Consider the following 16903-nt stretch of genomic DNA (forward strand, 5'->3'; position numbering starts at 1 on the left):
CTTAATTCTAAATTTTTTCAATATACTGCTTTCAAAAGGTAGATATCTTTGGTATAGGGTATGGTTTTCCAAATATCATTCATATACAATTTCCCAATTTTTCTATGTCCAATTACCTGTACTATAGTTCACTTAATACTTTCCTTTAAATAAATTCAGTTTTCTTACTTTGCCTAATCTTAAGCAATGCTACTTATAAAATTATAGTTTTTGTTCTAATTACATTTTTTCTGTACAATTTAAATGTATAATAATCAACAGTTACTGAATGAGTACTAAGAGACAGATTCTAAGTGCTTGTATGAATTACTTCATATAATTCTCACATCAAGCCTGTGAATTAGACACTATTATTTTCATTTTACAGATGAGGAATCTGAGGCATAGGAGATTATTTTACATGCTGAAGGCTACCTAGATGGAAATCTGTAAGAACGAATAAACAAATTCTGCAAAGTTGTAGGATATAAAATTAACACAGAGAAAATCAGTTGCTTTTCTATACACTAACAATGAACAATCTGAAAAGGAATTTAAGAAAATTCCATTTACAACAGCAGGAAAAAGTATAAAATACTTAGGAATAAGCCTAGCCAAAGAGATGAAAGACTTGTATACTAAAAACTATAAAACGATACTGAAAGAAATTAAATACATAAGTTAATTGAAAATTTGTGTTCATGTATTGGAAGACTTAATATTGTTAAAATGTCCGTAGTACCCAAAGTGATCTACAGATTCAATGCAATACCTACAAAAACCTCAATGGTATATTTTCCAGAAATAGCAAAATGCATCCTAAACTTCATTTAATATCTCAAGAGACCTCAAATAGCCCGCCCCCTAAAAAAAACCAAACTTGGAAAATGATGAGGTTAGATATTTCACATTTCCTCATTTAAAAAAATTGCTACAGTAATTCCCATTGTGGCTCAGCAAGTTAAGAATCCAACATAATGTCCATGAGGGTGTGGTTCAATCTCTGACCTAGCTCAGTGGGTTAAGGATCTGGCATTGCCACAAGCTGTGGTGTAAGGTCACGGATACAGCTCGGGTCCAGCGTCGCTGTGGCTGTAACATAGGCTGGCAGCTGCAGCTCTGATTTGACCCCTAGCCCAGGAACTTCCATATGCTGCAGGTGCAGCCCTAAAAGGAAAAAAAAAAATGGCTACAAGCCTAAAATAATCAAAACAGTGTGATACTGGCATAAAGACAGACTTATAGACCAATGGAACAGAAGAGAGAGCCCAGAAATAAGCCCTTACATATAAAGTCAAATGATCTTTGACAAGGTACCAAGATGATTCAGTGGGGAAAAGACTATATATTTTTTTTAAATAGGTTGGGAAAACTAAATATCCACATATAAAGAATGAAGCTGTACCCTTACCTTACATCATATACAAAAAGTAACTCAAAATAGATCAAAGACCTAAACATAAGAGCTAAAACTATAAAAGTCTTAAAAGAAAACAAGGGAAAAGCTTCATAACTTTGGATTTGGCAATGATTTCTTTCATATGACACCAAAGGCGAGACAACAAAAGAAAAAATAGATAAAATGGACTTCATCAAAATTAAAAACTTTTTTTTTTTTTTTTTTTTTTTAGGGCTGCACCCACAGCATTTGGAAATTCCTGGGATAGGGGTCGGATCAGAGCTGCAACTGCTGGCTTAAGCCACAGCCACAACACCACCAGATCCCAGCCTAATCCGTAAGCTACACACTCTGCAGCTTTTGGCAACACTGGATTCCTAAGCCATTGAATGAGGCCAGGGATCGGACATGCATCCTCATGCATACTAGTCAGGTTCTTAGCCTGCTGAGCCATACAGGAACTCCCCAGAGTTAAAAACTTTTGTGATAACAAGTGCTGGAGGGGCTGTGGAGAAAAGGGAGAACTATGTCTAGATACTCATGTTGCAACAGAAGAAAGGGTGGGGGAAAAAACTGTAATTGCAATGTATACATCTAAGGATAACCTGACCCCCTTGCTGTACAGTAGGAAAATAAAATTTAAAAAAAACTTTTGTGCGTCAAAGGATACTATCCACAGTGTAAAACAGTAACACACTGAATGGGAGAAAATATTTATATATCATATATTTCATAAGGGATTTAGATTCTAAATCTATAAAGAACTCTAACAACTCAAGAATAAAAAAAGAAACCACTCAGTTAAAAAAAAAAAAAGCCAATGACTTAGACATTTCTCCAAAGAAGATGTATAAAGAGCCAACCAGCACAAGAAAAGAAGGTCAACATCACTAATCATTAGAGAAATGATAAAACCACAATGAGATACCTCTTCATACCCATTAAGATGGCTATTTTTAAAAAAAAAAAACAAACAAAATATCAAACATTGGCGAGAAAGTGGAGAAATCAGAACCTTTGTGTACTGTTGGTGGGGATGTAAAATGTTGCAGCTGCTGCAGAAATCAGTATGGTAGTCACTCAAAAACTAAACATAAAATCACATGATCCAGCAACCCCATTATTGGGAAAATAGGCAAAATTATTGAAAACAAGCACTTGTACATACTCCAATGTTTATTGTAGCATAATTCACAATAGTCAAAAGTGGGGACAACCCAAATGTCCATCAGAAGCACAGATGAATGGATAAACAACATGTACTCTATACATACAAAGCAATATTATTCAGTGATAAAAAGGAAAGAAATTCTGGCACAAGCTAAAATATGAATGAAACTTGAAGATAATAATATGTTAAGTGAAATAAAATAGACACTAAAGGACAAATACTATATGATTCTACTCACATGAGTTTACCTAAGTAGCCAAATTCAGAAACTGAAAATAAAATGATGGTTACCAGAACCTAGGGTAAGGGAAGGATGCTGAGTTATTTTTTAATGGGTACATAGTTTCACTTTAGGAGGATGAAAAAGTTCTGGAGATGAAAGGTGATGATAACTTGCAACAATGTGAATATACTTAAAATGCCACTGAGTCATACACCTAAAAATGGTTTAAATGGTAAATTTCATATTATGTATATTTATCACAAGGAGAGGGAGGAGGAAGAGGGAGATAATTCACCCTGAAGAACCCTTATAGGGCAAGGGCTTACAGATTTCAAACACCTCAGAAAACTAAGGTGAGGCATGGGGCTAATACAGGGTAATTAGTTGAAAATCTATGTATGAAGTGATTGAATCACTATCTGAGATTCCAGGCAATCACACCCACAACCAAATAATCATTCTATGGAAAAACTGAACCAAAGCAGAACTAATGGAGGGCAGAAGTGGATGCGGAGCTGAAAAAAACACATGGATGAAGTGAAAGTCTGCACACTACATGAGAGACCCCCTCAATTCCATTATCTCATATATATATGTATACACACACACACACACACACATGATAAAAAGAAAAGAATGAAAAAAAAGAAAAATTTTGTTTCTGTCTGATAAGAACTCTTAAGAGTTACTCTCTTAACTTTCCTGTATATTATACAGCAGTGTAGGATATAGTCTCCTGTTGTATGTTATACACCTTCTATTTATACATCTGATAACTAAAAGTTTGTACCTCTTGACTATCTTTCTCCAATTACTCTTCCTCTCACCCTCTGTCTCTGGTAACCACAAGTCTGATCTTTCTCTCTGAGTTGTCTGTTTTGGGGGTGGTTTTTGTTTGTTTGTTTGTTTTTGTCTTTTTGCCTTTTCTAAGGCTGCTCCCATGGCATATGGAGGTTCCCAGGCCAGGGGTCCAATCGGAGCTGTAGCCGCCAGCCTGAGCCACAGCAATGAGGGTTCCTAGCCATGTCTGTGACCCACACCACAGCTCACGGCAATGCGGGATCCCCAACCCACTGAGCAAGGCCAGGGATTGAACCCCCAACCTCATGGTTCCTAGTCGGATTCGTTAACCGCTGAGCCAGGACGGGGACTCCTGAGTTGTCTGTTTTTTAGATTCCACATGTAAATAAGATCATACAGTATTTGTCTTCCGCTGACTTATTTCATTTAGCATAATGCCTTTAAGTTCCGTTCATGTTGCCACAAACGCTAAGAGTTCCTGTTTTTCTTATGGTTAAATTAAATCCATCAGTAGACACTTAGGTTGCATTTAGGTTGTTTCTGTATCTTGGCTATTGCAAATAATGCTGCTATGAACATGGGGGTACAGATATTTTGTTTACTTTCTATTCCCAGGGGTAGAATTTGTGGTTCATATGGCAGTTCTATTTTTAATTTTTGGAGGATCCACCTTATTGTTTTCCAGAGTGTCTGTACCACTAACAGTGCACAAGGGTGCTCTTTTCACCACACACACAACAGCATTTGTTATCATTTGTCTTTTTGAGATGGACATTTTAACAGGTGTGAAGTGATATTTTATTGCAGTTTTAATTTGCATATCCTTAATGACTAGCAATGTTGAACATCTTTTCATGTACCTGTTGGCATTTTATAGATCTTCTTTGGACAAATGTCTATTCAGTTCCTTTGCCCAATTTTTAATTGGGCTTTTGTATTTTTGCTATTGAGTTGTATAAGTTATTAATATATTTTGAATATTAATCTCTTATCAGATATATGATTTGCAAATATTTTTCCCATTCTTTAGGTTTTCTTTTCACTTCGTTGATTATTTTCCAGTGGGAAAGATTTTTAGTTTGGCATAGTCCTACTTGTTTATTCTTTATTTTGTTGCTTGTTCTTTAGGTGTCATATCCCCAAAATCATTACCAAGACCCATGTCAGAGAGCTTTATTTCTGTTTTCTTCTAGGAGTTTCATGGTTTAAGGTCTCATATTTAAGACTTTAATCCACTTTGAGCTAATTTCTGTGAGTGGTATAAGAAATGGGTCCAATTTCATTCTGCGGGTGGATATCCAATTCCCCAAGCACCATTCATTAAAAGGATTTTTTTCTTCGTTGAGTATTCTTGGTTCCTTTCTCAAATTTCAGTTGACTGTATATGATTGGGTTAATTTCTGGGCTTTCGATTCTGTTCTATTATTGGTCTATTTGTCTGTTTTTATGCCAGTACCATAATGTTTTGATGACTATAGCTTTATAATACTGCATGAAATCCAGAAGTGTGATACCTCCTGCTTTGTTCTTCTTTCTCAGGATTCCTTTGACTTTGGGGGGTCTTTTGCGATTCCACATAAAATTTAGGAGTCTTTTTTTTAAAAAATACAAGATTATTAAAAATTGGAATCATGCTAGAGATTGCTTTGAATCTACAGCTGGCTTTTAGTAGTATTGATGTCTTAACAATATTAATTCTTTCAATCCATGAACATGGGATAGCATTCTGTTTATTTCTGTCTTCAATTTCTTTCATCAGTGTCTTGTAGTTTTCAAGGATCTTTCACCTCTTTAGTTAAATTTATTTCTAAGTATGTTATAGTTTTTGATGCTATTATAAATTAGCTCAATTTTTTAATTTTTTTCAGAAAAACTTTTGCTATATATAGAAACACTACCAATTTAATGTTAATTTAGTATCTTGCAACTTTGTTGAATTCATTGAATTGATCTTACAGGTTTCTAGTTGAGTCTTTAGGATTTTCTATGTATAAAATCATGCCATCTGTAAATAGAGACAATCTTGCTTCTTTTCCAATTCTGATACCTTTTATTTCTTTTTTTTTTCTTGCTTGATTGCTCTAGCCAGGACTTCCAGTATTATGTTCAGGAGGAGTGATGAGAGTGGGTACCTCGCCATGTTCCTGATATTAGAGGAAAAGCCTTCAGTCTTTCACCACTGAGTATAATGTTAGATATGAGTTTGTCATATATGGCCTTTATTATGTTGAGATGTATTCCTTCTATGTCTGATTTGTTAAGAGTGTTTTATCGTGAATGAATGTTGAATTTTGTCAAATGCTTTTTCTGTGTTTATGGAAATGATCTTATGATTTTTTTCATTCTATTAATGTGATGCATCACATTGATTGATTTGCATATGTTGTCATCCTTGCATTCGGAGATAAATCCCACTTATTGCTTTTAATGTGCTGCTGAGTTTGGTTTGCTAGTATTTTTTTTTTTTTTTTTTTTTTTTTTTTTAGGGCTGCACCTGTGGCATATGGAGGTTCCCAGGCTAGGAGTCAAGGCAGAGCTGTAGCTGCTGGCCTAAACCACAGCCACAGCAATGTTAGATCCAAGCCACATCTTCAACCTATGCCACAGCTCATGGCAATGCCAGATCCTTAATGCACTGAGCAAGGCCAGGGATAGAACCTGCATCCTCATGGATGCTAGTCAGATTCGTTTCTGCTGAGCCACAGTGGGAACTCCTGGTTTGCTAGTATTTTATTGAAAATTTTTGCATCTGTATTCATCAGGGATATTGGCCTGTAATTTTCTTTCCTAGGAGTGTCCTTATATGCTTTAGGTATCAGGATAATTTTGGTCTTGTTAAATGAGCTTTGGAGTGTTCCTTTTCTTGGATTTTTTTTTTTTTTGAAGAATTTGAGAAGGATTGGTATTAACTCTTCCTTAAAAGTTTGGTGGAGTTCCCTTTGTGGCTCAGTGGTTAATGAACCTGACTAGGAACCATGAGGTTGTGGGTTTGATCCTTGGCCTTGCTCAGTGGGTGCTTATACGTCATTGTTTAATTTATATATCCCTGTGCTTATTCGTCTTGTTATTGATTTCTAGTTTTATGTCATTTTGATCAGAAAAGATACTTTGTATATTTCAGTATTTTTGAATTTGCTAAGACTTTTTTGTGGCCTAACATATGATCTATCCTAGAAAATGTTCTACGTGCACTTGAAAAGAATATACATTCTGCTATTGTTGGATAGAATGTTCTATATATGTCTGCTAAGTCCATTTTATCTCCAGAGTTTTTTCTTTATTGATTCTCTATCTGAATGCTCTATCTATCTTTGAGGTATTAGAGTCTACAACTACCACTATATTACTATTTATGTCTCCTTTTAGCTCTATTTGTTCAAAGTCCATTTTGTCTGCTTTTTTATTGTTGCTATTATTGTTACCATTTGCTTGAAGTGTCTTTTTCCATTCCCTCACTCTCAAATCTACATGTATCTTTAAGGCTATTTTGAGTCTTTTCCAAGCAGCATATTGTTAGATCTTGTTTTCTTTTTTAATCCATTCAGTCAATCTATATGTCTTTTAATTGGAGAACTTAATCCAGTTACATTTAAAGTAATTATTGATAGGTAAAGACTTACTATTGTTATTTTGTTAATTGTTTTCTGATTGTTTTGTAGATCTGTTTTTCCTTGTTTCTTATCCTCTGTTTTTTGTGTTTTTGATGTCCTTTTGTATCAGTACACCTCAACTTTTTAATTGTGTCCTTTTGTGTAGTTACTACAAGATTTTTCCTTGTGGTTACCACGAGGCTTGTGCAAAGTAGCTTAAACTTATAATACCCTATTTTACACTGATAATAACGTTATTTCAATGAAATTTATACATTTTACACTTTATTTCTCCTCCCTCTAACATTTTAGGTTATTACTGTTACAATTTATAAGTCTTTTTAATATTATGTAGCTAATAACAGATTATTTTAGTTATGATTATTTCTACTATATTTGTTTTTTAAGTTTTAAACTAGAGTTGTAAGTGAATTATGTGCCTCTATATCCATATTGCTGGAGTTCATACGGAAAATATTGCTGAATTATGCACCTCTATATCCATATTGCTGAATCTAACTATGGCTATATATTTACCATTACCAGTGAGATTTACACCATATTTTTATTTATTTATTTATTTTGGTGTTAATTAATGTTCTTTTACTTTCACTCAAAGAACTACTTTTAGCATTTCTTTTTTTTTAATTTTTTTTTTTTTGTCTTTTTGCCATTTCTTGGGCCACTCCTGTGGCATATGGAGGTTCCCAGGCTAGGGGTCTAATCAGAGCTGTAGCCACCGGCCTAAGCCAGAGCCACAGCAACGCAAGATCTGAGCCGCGTCTGCGACCTACACCACAGCACACAGCAACGCCGGATCCTTAACCCACTGAGCAAGGGCAGGGATCGAACCTGCAACCTCATGGTTCCTAGTCGGATTCATTAACCACTTTGCCACGACGGGAACTCCTTTTTAGCATTTCTTATAAGGCAGGTCTGGTGGTTATAAACTCCCTCCACTTTTGTTTTTTTCAGGAAAACCTTTATCCTTCCTTCAATTCCGAAGAACAGCTTTTTCAGGTATAGAATTCTTAGTTTACAGTTATTTTCTTTCAGTATTCTGAATTTGTCATCCCATTCTCTCTAGGTGTGAAAAGTTTCTCTTGAGCAATCACTGATAATCTTATGGGGTTTACCTTGTATGTAATTTCTCTTTTTTCTCTTGCTGCTCTTAAATTCTTTGTCTTGACTTTTGACAATTTAATTATAATGTGTATTGGTGTGCCTTGATTTGGGTTCAGCCTGTTTGAGATCCTTTGGGCCTCATGGATCTAGATGTCTATTTCTTTGCCTGGGGTTGAGAAGTTTTCAGCCATTATTGCCTTAAAGACACTTTCTGTCCCTTTCTCTTCTCCTTCTGAAATTCCCGTAATAAAAATATTGTATCTTTTCATTGTGTCTCATAATTCCTGTAGGCTTCTTCACTCTTTTTCATTCTTTTTTCCCCTCTAACTGTATTATTTCTAATGCCTTATCCTCCAAGTGGCTGGTTTATTCTTCTGAATGGTTGAGTTTACTTTTGAAACTATCAAATTCTTCAGTTCATGTATTATATTTTTCAACTCTAAGATTTCTGTTTGGGTTTTTTTGATGGTTGCTATTTTCTTGTTATACTTCTTATTTTGTTAATGCTTTGTTTTCTTTTCATTTAGTTATCTAATTTCATTTAGTTGTCTGTTGTTTTCTTATAGTTCACTAAATTTCCTTAAGAGGATTATTTTGAATTCTCCATCTGACAGTAAATAGATCTCCATTTCCTTAGGATCAGTTATTGGAGTTTTATTAGTTTCCTTTGAAGGTATTATATTTACCTGATTTTTTATGATTCTAGATTCCTAATATTGATATTTGCACATTTGAGTAATCAGGGTCCTCTTCTAGACTTCGCAGGTTTACTTTGGCAGAGATTATTCTTCATCAGTCAGTGCAGTTTAGGTTTCTGGGTGTGTCATTTAGTGTCCTCGGGCAAGTGGAGCCTAGTATTACAGTCTATATTGGTGTAAAGCAAACATCTGGGCCCTGAAGATGAGCATGGATGGGTGGGTGAGGAGGGTGCCACTGGCTGAAAGCAGTTGGATAGGACTGCTTGTTTGGTTCCTTACCCAAATGAAGGTGTAGTATAGGATAGCCTTTGCATTTGCCTAGATTCTGTGGTCAGGATTACAGGATGATCAGAATTAGGTACTATATTCAGTAGTAGATGGGGCTATGAATTAGCTTCCCTGCCCTGGCAGAGAAGCAACATATGACTGGGGACTTGTATAGTACATTGTTTGGAGATCCAAATCAGACTAGAGTGTTCTCTGAATTCCCTGGTCAGGTTAGGCCACTTGTTTGCTCTGCAGACAGGGAAATCATGGGCTGTGTTCTCTGTACAAGTGTCACTCTACACAGGATTGTTGAATGGGCTGTGCAGCTTTCCATATGCTCTGGCCAGGTTCCCTGATCAGACAAGCTAAAGGATCTATCCAGCAATAAGTGGGGTTATGAAATAGATTCCCTACCTGGGCACAGTGGGAGAAGTGGCTCTAAAGCCAGTAAATCTCTTTCTTTGTTGTCTTAAGTCAGCTGACCTGTGCCTTAAATTCTCTGAACAGGGCCACTGATTTTGCAAACTATTGGCTCTGCCCACCCACATCTAGACTCAAGTGCCACTGGGCTGCACAATTTCCAGGAATTGTCACTAGCCTTTCTGGTTAGATGAGGCTAGGAGATACTCTCAAAAGCGTATGAGGATTTGATTCAGGTCTGTGCCTGGGTTGGGGCAGGCCAGGCCCTATAGCTGCAAAACTCCTTGTTTGAGGATTGGATCAGGCAGATCTGCACTCCACCAGGTTCTCTGGTCAAAATGCACCAGGAACTTGGATCTTCAGATAAACAATGCTGCTGGGTGGGATTACTACTTGGTGGTGCAGCTGTGAACTGGGTATGTCAAGATCTGTGTGCTTCTTGTTGTAAGCCCCCTCCTCCCCCATCACAATTAAATTCCCAGTGGTTGAATCCCACAGATTCCCCTGCAGTCCCTATGGTGTGAGATCAGAGTAGGGACTCCCACAAAATGATCCACATTTCTGGAGGAGAGGGACCAACTGTCACCCCAGCTTTTTTTCCCCCACTGGAGGAACCAGAGGTGGGAAGAAATCTCTCCACATGGTGCTGCACTGGCCTAGAGGAAGGGCAGTGCAGTAAATGTGCAGCTGCTTCTCTTATCTTTCTAATGCAGTCTGTCTTGGCCTCTGTAGTAGAGCAAAGTGCTTCAGTCTCATCTCAATGTTCTATGATTCTCTCAATAGTGTTTTGTTCTTGAATAGTTGTTAGTTGTTCTTTTCGTGAGAGGGAATGAAGTCAAAACAATTTATATTACCATCTTGGTGATACCACTTTCCCCAAAATTCTACCTTTAGCACATTGATTTGAGATGCCCTATACTAAATTCCAATATCTATTTGGGTCTGTTTCTGGACTATTTCTGTTTCATCTGTCTTTCTATTCATTCACCAATACTGCCAGCTTTTAACACTTAAGGCTTTATAACATGTTTCAATATTTGATTTTTCTTTTTTTTTCTTTTTTTGTTTTGCTTTGTAGGGCTGCATCCACAGCATATGAAGTTTCCCAGGCTAGGGGTCGAATCATAACTACAGCTGCTGGCCTACACCACAGCCACAGCAACACAGGGTGCTAGCTGCATCTGTGACCTACACCACAGCACACTGCAATGCCAGATCCTTAACTCACTGAGCAAGGCCAGGCATCAAACCCACAACCTCATGGTTCTTAGTCAGATTCATTTCTGCAGTGCCATGACAGGAACTCTGATATTTGATTTTTCTAATTCAAAGAGTCCCAGTTAATTTTTTATCATTTATTTATATATATATTTTTTCTACTGTACAGCATGGTGACCCAGTTACACATATATGTATACATTCTTTTTTCTCACATTACGTGTTCCATCATAAGTGACTAGACAGAGTTCCCAGTGCTACACAGCAGGATCCCATTGCTAATCCATCCTGAAGGCAACATTCTGCATATATTTACCCCAAGCTCCCAGTCCTTCCCACTCCCTCCCCTTCCCCCTTGGCAGCCACAAGTCTATTCTCCAAGTCAATGATTTTCCTTTCTTTGGAAAGGTTCTTTTGTGCCATATATTATTTTTCTTTGTTTATTTTCCATATGAACTTCAGAATTCTGTTCAAGGAAAACCTACTCTACACTTTATTGAGATTCCATTAAGTTTATTTTTTCCCATTAAGTTTATAAATTAACTTATAGATAATCAATATCTTTGCAATGTGAATCTTTCCTACACACAAATAGAGCATGTTTTTTCATTTCTTTAGGTATACTTTTGTTTTTCAGTTGTGTTTTCCTCATATATTTTGCACAAATTTTGCTAAGCGTTTTTTTGTTGTTGTTGTTATTGTTGCTGTTGCAAAATGTTCTTCTATTCCATTACATCTCCTAAAAGATTGATTATGCATAGTAAAGATATTGATTGATTCTTATAAATTAACTTTGTATTCTACCATTTTACTGAATTCTCATTGTTTCTCTCTCTCTCCCCCACCCCCATATTTGGACAGTTTTCAAAGTGATTCTCTTCCACTAAGAAAGAGTCTTTTTAAAACCTACAATTAATATCCCCAGAGAATTAAGAATTATTGTATCCATAGTACAAGAACAGAATTCTATGGGAAAAGAATATATTACAAGAAGATACATTTGAAATTTAAAAAGACCAAATAAAAAGTTTAATCAAAATATTAGAAGAAATAGGCAATTTGAATAGCCATATACCTATTAAAGAAGTCAATTCAATAATTAATAACTTTCCAACCAGAGAGTACTAGACCTAGAATTCACAGTTGATGTCTACCAGACATTAAAGGAAGAAATTATACTAATTTTCTGTGGTATCTCCAGAAGACAGAAGCAGAAGGAATATTTCTTAACTCATTCTATGAGAGCAGCAACATCCTAATACAAACACCAGACAAAGATATCACAAGAAAAGAAAACTACACCCCAATATCTCCCATGAACATTGATGCAAAAATCATCAACAAAATAACAGCAAATTGAATTCAATAATGTATAGAAAGGATTTTATATTATGGCCAAGTAGGATTTATCCCAGGTATGCAAGGCAGGTTCAGCATTTGAAAATCAAAATAATGTAATCCATCACATCAATAGGCTAAAAAGAGAAAATCAAATCATATCAATAGATGCCAAAAAAAAAACCATTTAACAAAATCCAACAAATATTCATGATGAAAACTCTTAGTAAACTAAGAGTAGAGGGTAACAATAAAGAACATCTACAAAAAGCCTATAGCTAATATCCTATTTAATGGTAAGAAACTAGAATCTTTTCTGCTAAGATCAGGAGCAAGACAAGGATGTTTTCTCACCACTCCTTTTCGACATTGTATTGGAAATTCTAGTTAGTGCAATAAGACAAGAAAAGGATATAAAAGGAAAACTGATAAGGAAGAAAGGAGTAAAATTGGCATCATTTTCAGATTACTTGACTATTTATGTAGAAAATCCAAAAAATTGACCCAAAACTCCTAGAATTAATAAACAATGATCAGAAGAATATAGGATACAAGATTAATATATAATAGCAAATTGCTTTTCTGGAGTGCCTCCTGTGGCATTAAGAATCTGACTAGAGTGGCTCAAGTAGCTGCAGAGGTACACGGGTTCAATCCCCAGTCCAGTGCAGTGGGTTAGTAATCAGTGTTGCAGCAGCTGTGGTGTAGATCACAGCTGCGGCTCAAATTCAGTCCCTGGCCTGGGAATATCCACATGCTGTGGGTGAGGCCATTAAAAAAACTCAATAACTTTCCTATATACCATCAATGGACAAGTGGAATTTGAAATTAAAAACACAATACCATTTAAATTAGCAGCCAAATAATGAAATATGTAAACATAAATCTAACAAACTATGTACGAGATATATATGATGAAAACTAGAAATCTTTCTGATGATATAAATCAATCAAGGACTAAATAAGTAAATATTTTGTGTTTATGGATAGGGAGACTCAACATTGTCAAGATAACAGTTCTTCTCAGCTTGATCTGTAGATTCAATGCATTCTCAATCAAAATCCCAGGACGTTATTTAGTGGATATTGACAAACTGACTCTAAAGTTTTACAAAGGCACGAAAGACTCAGAAGGGCCAACACAATATTGAAGAAGAACAAAGCTGTACAACTGACACTATCCAACTTCAAGATTTACTATTAAGCTGCAGTAATTAAGACAGTGCAGTATTAGCAAAGTAATAGACGAATAGATCAATGGAACAAAATAGAAAGCCCATAAATAGTCTACATAAATATGATCAACTGATCTTTGACAAAAGAGCAAAGAGAATACAATGGAGCAAAGAGAGTCTCTTCAACAAATGGTGCTGGAATAACCAGACATCCACAAAATTGCAATAATTATAATAATAATGTCTAGACATAGATCTTATGCTCTTCACAAAAAGTAACTCAAAATGGATCATAGACCTAAATGTAAAATATAAAACTATAAAACTCTTAGAAGATAACACAGGAAGAAACCTGAATTACTTTTGGTATGGTGATACCTTTTTAGATACAATCCCAAAGGTATAATCCATGAAAGAAATAGTTGATAACCTCAACTTCACTAAAATGTAAAACTTCTGCTCTGCGGAAGACACTACCAAGAAATTGAGAAGACAAACTACAGACTGCGACTAAATATTTGCAAAATAAATATATGATAAACTTCTCTTATCCAAAATACACAAAGACTCTGAAAACACAAGAATAAGAAAACAAACAACAAGATTTAAAAATGGACTAAAGACCTTAACAGACTCCTTACCAAAGAAGAGTCTCCTTACCAAAGATGGGAAGTAAGCAGATGAAAAAATACTCCATATCATATGTCACCAGGGAAATGCAAATTAAAACAGCAATGAAATACCACTACACACCTATTAGAATGGCTCAAATTCAGAACCCTGACAACACCAAATGCTGACCAGGATGTGGAGCAACAGGAACTGTCATCCATTTTTGGTGGGAATGCAAGATGGCACAGTCATTTTGGAAGACAATTTGGCAGTTTCTCACAAAACCGAATATACTCTTACTGTATAGTCCAGCAACTGCACTCCTTGGTATTTATTCAAATGAGTTGAAAACAACACTAAATAGAAATGAGCCATAGAGCCATGAAGAGACATGGAGGAAACTTAAATGCATATTATTACATGAAATAAGCCAATCTGAAAATGCTACATATTACATGATTTCAACTATACAACATCCTGGAAAAAGCAAAATAGAGATAGTGAAAGATGGTTGCCAGGAGTTAGTGAGGGGGAAGAGATGAGTAGGCACAGCAGAGAAAATTTTTAGGGTAGTGAAACTAGTCTGTGTGATACTATAATAGTGGATGCATGTCACTTTACACTTGTCAGAACCATAGTATGTATAACACCAAGTATGAACCCTAATGTAAAGTATGGACTTCAGGTTATTACCATGTGTCCATGTTGGTTCATCAATTGTAACAAATGTACCTCTCTGGTGGGGGATGTTGAGAATGGGAGAGGCTATGCATATGTAAGGTCTGGGGTATATGGGTAATCTCTGTGCCTTCCATTCACTTACACTGTAAATCTATAACTGCTCTAAAAAGTAAATTTTACTTTTTAAAGCAAAACAAAAACATAAAAATATTTTAAAATGAGAGAAAAAAGATAGTAAAATTTGAGGGTCAATCTGGGGGGGTCTAATAGCCACATAATTAGAGCTCAGAGGGAGAGAAAATGAAGGGGGTGAAATTATCTAATAGTGCAAGAAAAATTTCCAGCATTGAGGGATACAAATTCTACAGTACCTGGAGAGTACTTGCTGAGTCCACCAAGTGCCCAGCAACATGCACTAAAGGAACCTGACCATTCTGAAGTGATTTATTTACCATCAACTGGAGCTGGTTTGTAGTAAGATAATGTTATAAAAAATAATTGTTCTTTTTCAGTAGCTCTAATTTAAGACTTGTGAATCCATTACAGCCACTTTGGTAGAGTTTTCATTAGAATCAGTTGGCTGAGCCACGGTGCTAATGAGACCCCAGTCATGGGCCCAAGCCGTGGGTGAGCCATTCAATTTTTTCTGTTCCATGGCCAGCCTTTTAGCATTGAATATGAGGGAAGCAGAGTTAGAAAGTACAGATGGGTTGATTCAAAACCACCCCTGATATGAGAAGAAAATACTCCAACTACTCATCCTAGTGGAAGTTATGTATCTTTATGTAAAGGCATTCTTCATTTTGGATAACCAAAATCTACTAATTGTTTTACATAGTCAAAGACTATCCACATACTAGTCTGGATCTGAGCCTTGAAATATTCTCTGGAGGAGGAAATAGTTGGGTTCTCTGTGTGGTTTTGGTGGTTTCTTCATTTTCTTTATTCACATAAAAATTCAAGTGCGAGCCCAAAAGTAATTTTTCAGGCTAGTATTTCCAGGCACACGAATTTTATATGCCAGTCAGATTTATTGTAATAGGGATAGAATGAATTAAGTCAGCTGCTTCTAGATTATGTTTGTGATTGATTTTCCAGAGCACATTGGAGACTGCCCATTTATCTCTCACAGTTCTCAGTTTTTAAAAAAATTTAAATTAGCTCTTTGGTCAGGCACATGCTATTTTCCATCTATCCTCCTTGGCACCTACTACTACACAGCACATGTTCTTTTCACGCCAATTGCTTGACTTTACCACGTCTCTCTGAGGTATTTTTTTTTCTCCCTATGGTTGCTGCTCTTTTGTCAAATTCTCTTTAAATGATCTCTTTCTTTTCCTGTCTCTCTACTTCATGCTCACTTTCTAATGACTCTTTTGGTTATCCAAAAGGCTTATTTAAAAAGAAAAAAGATCAGGAGGAAGAAAAACAACTTCTATTACTCCAGATTTTTGTCCCATTTTAAAATGTGATATCCTATTCATCTTGGAGATTTTTTAAGTTTTCAAAAGTGAATATTAATCAAACCACAGTATGAGGCAGTGAGGAGTCCATTTACCTTTCTATGCCTCAATCTTATCCTTTGTAAAAATCAGTCAGTAAGTTGCCCAGAGCTGATGATACCCCTTGAATATAAGTAACGTTTTTTTTTTCCTATTACTGCTTTCTCATTGGTCTCTGCCTAAGCACTCTGAATAGAGTCCTCCCTGTGAAATGAAGAAACTGAGGGACAGAGACTTGTGATTTGATGAAGGTCACATGGCTTGTCTGTGGCATTCAGAAAGAGCCTGGTAAACCCAGTACACCAGACAAATCTTCCCACTCAATTGTAAATCATTTAAACTCAGATGTAAGTATAATACCTTGTCTTGGTTTCAGTGCCACAGAAGTCATTTTATTGTTTCTGGCAGAGAAGGGGGGAAAAATGAAAACTAATATAGTGGTTGAAAGTTAAATCTCTTTAACAGACTAAGCTTAAAAAGAAGCTCACTATTTTCCTTCAGTTCTTCCTTTTGCACCCCAGACTTGGTCCTTCTTAAAAAACATATGAAAAATGATTCTTTGTTTATCCCTGCTATAGTGAGAAGTGCCCTGGAAAAGGAATCAGGAGACCCAGTCAGGTCTTGATGGATCGCTAAGTAGCTGTGTTACTTTGGGCAAGTCGTTTCATGATTCTGGCCTTCGGTTTTCCTATCTGTAAACATAA

This window comes from Sus scrofa, chromosome X (genome assembly GCF_054392235.1).
Source record: "Sus scrofa isolate SSC_HxYL_T2T_F1_AM1 chromosome X, Sscrofa_HxYL_maternal_Yorkshire_Landrace_v2.0, whole genome shotgun sequence".
NCBI classification, from domain to species: domain Eukaryota; kingdom Metazoa; phylum Chordata; class Mammalia; order Artiodactyla; family Suidae; genus Sus; species Sus scrofa.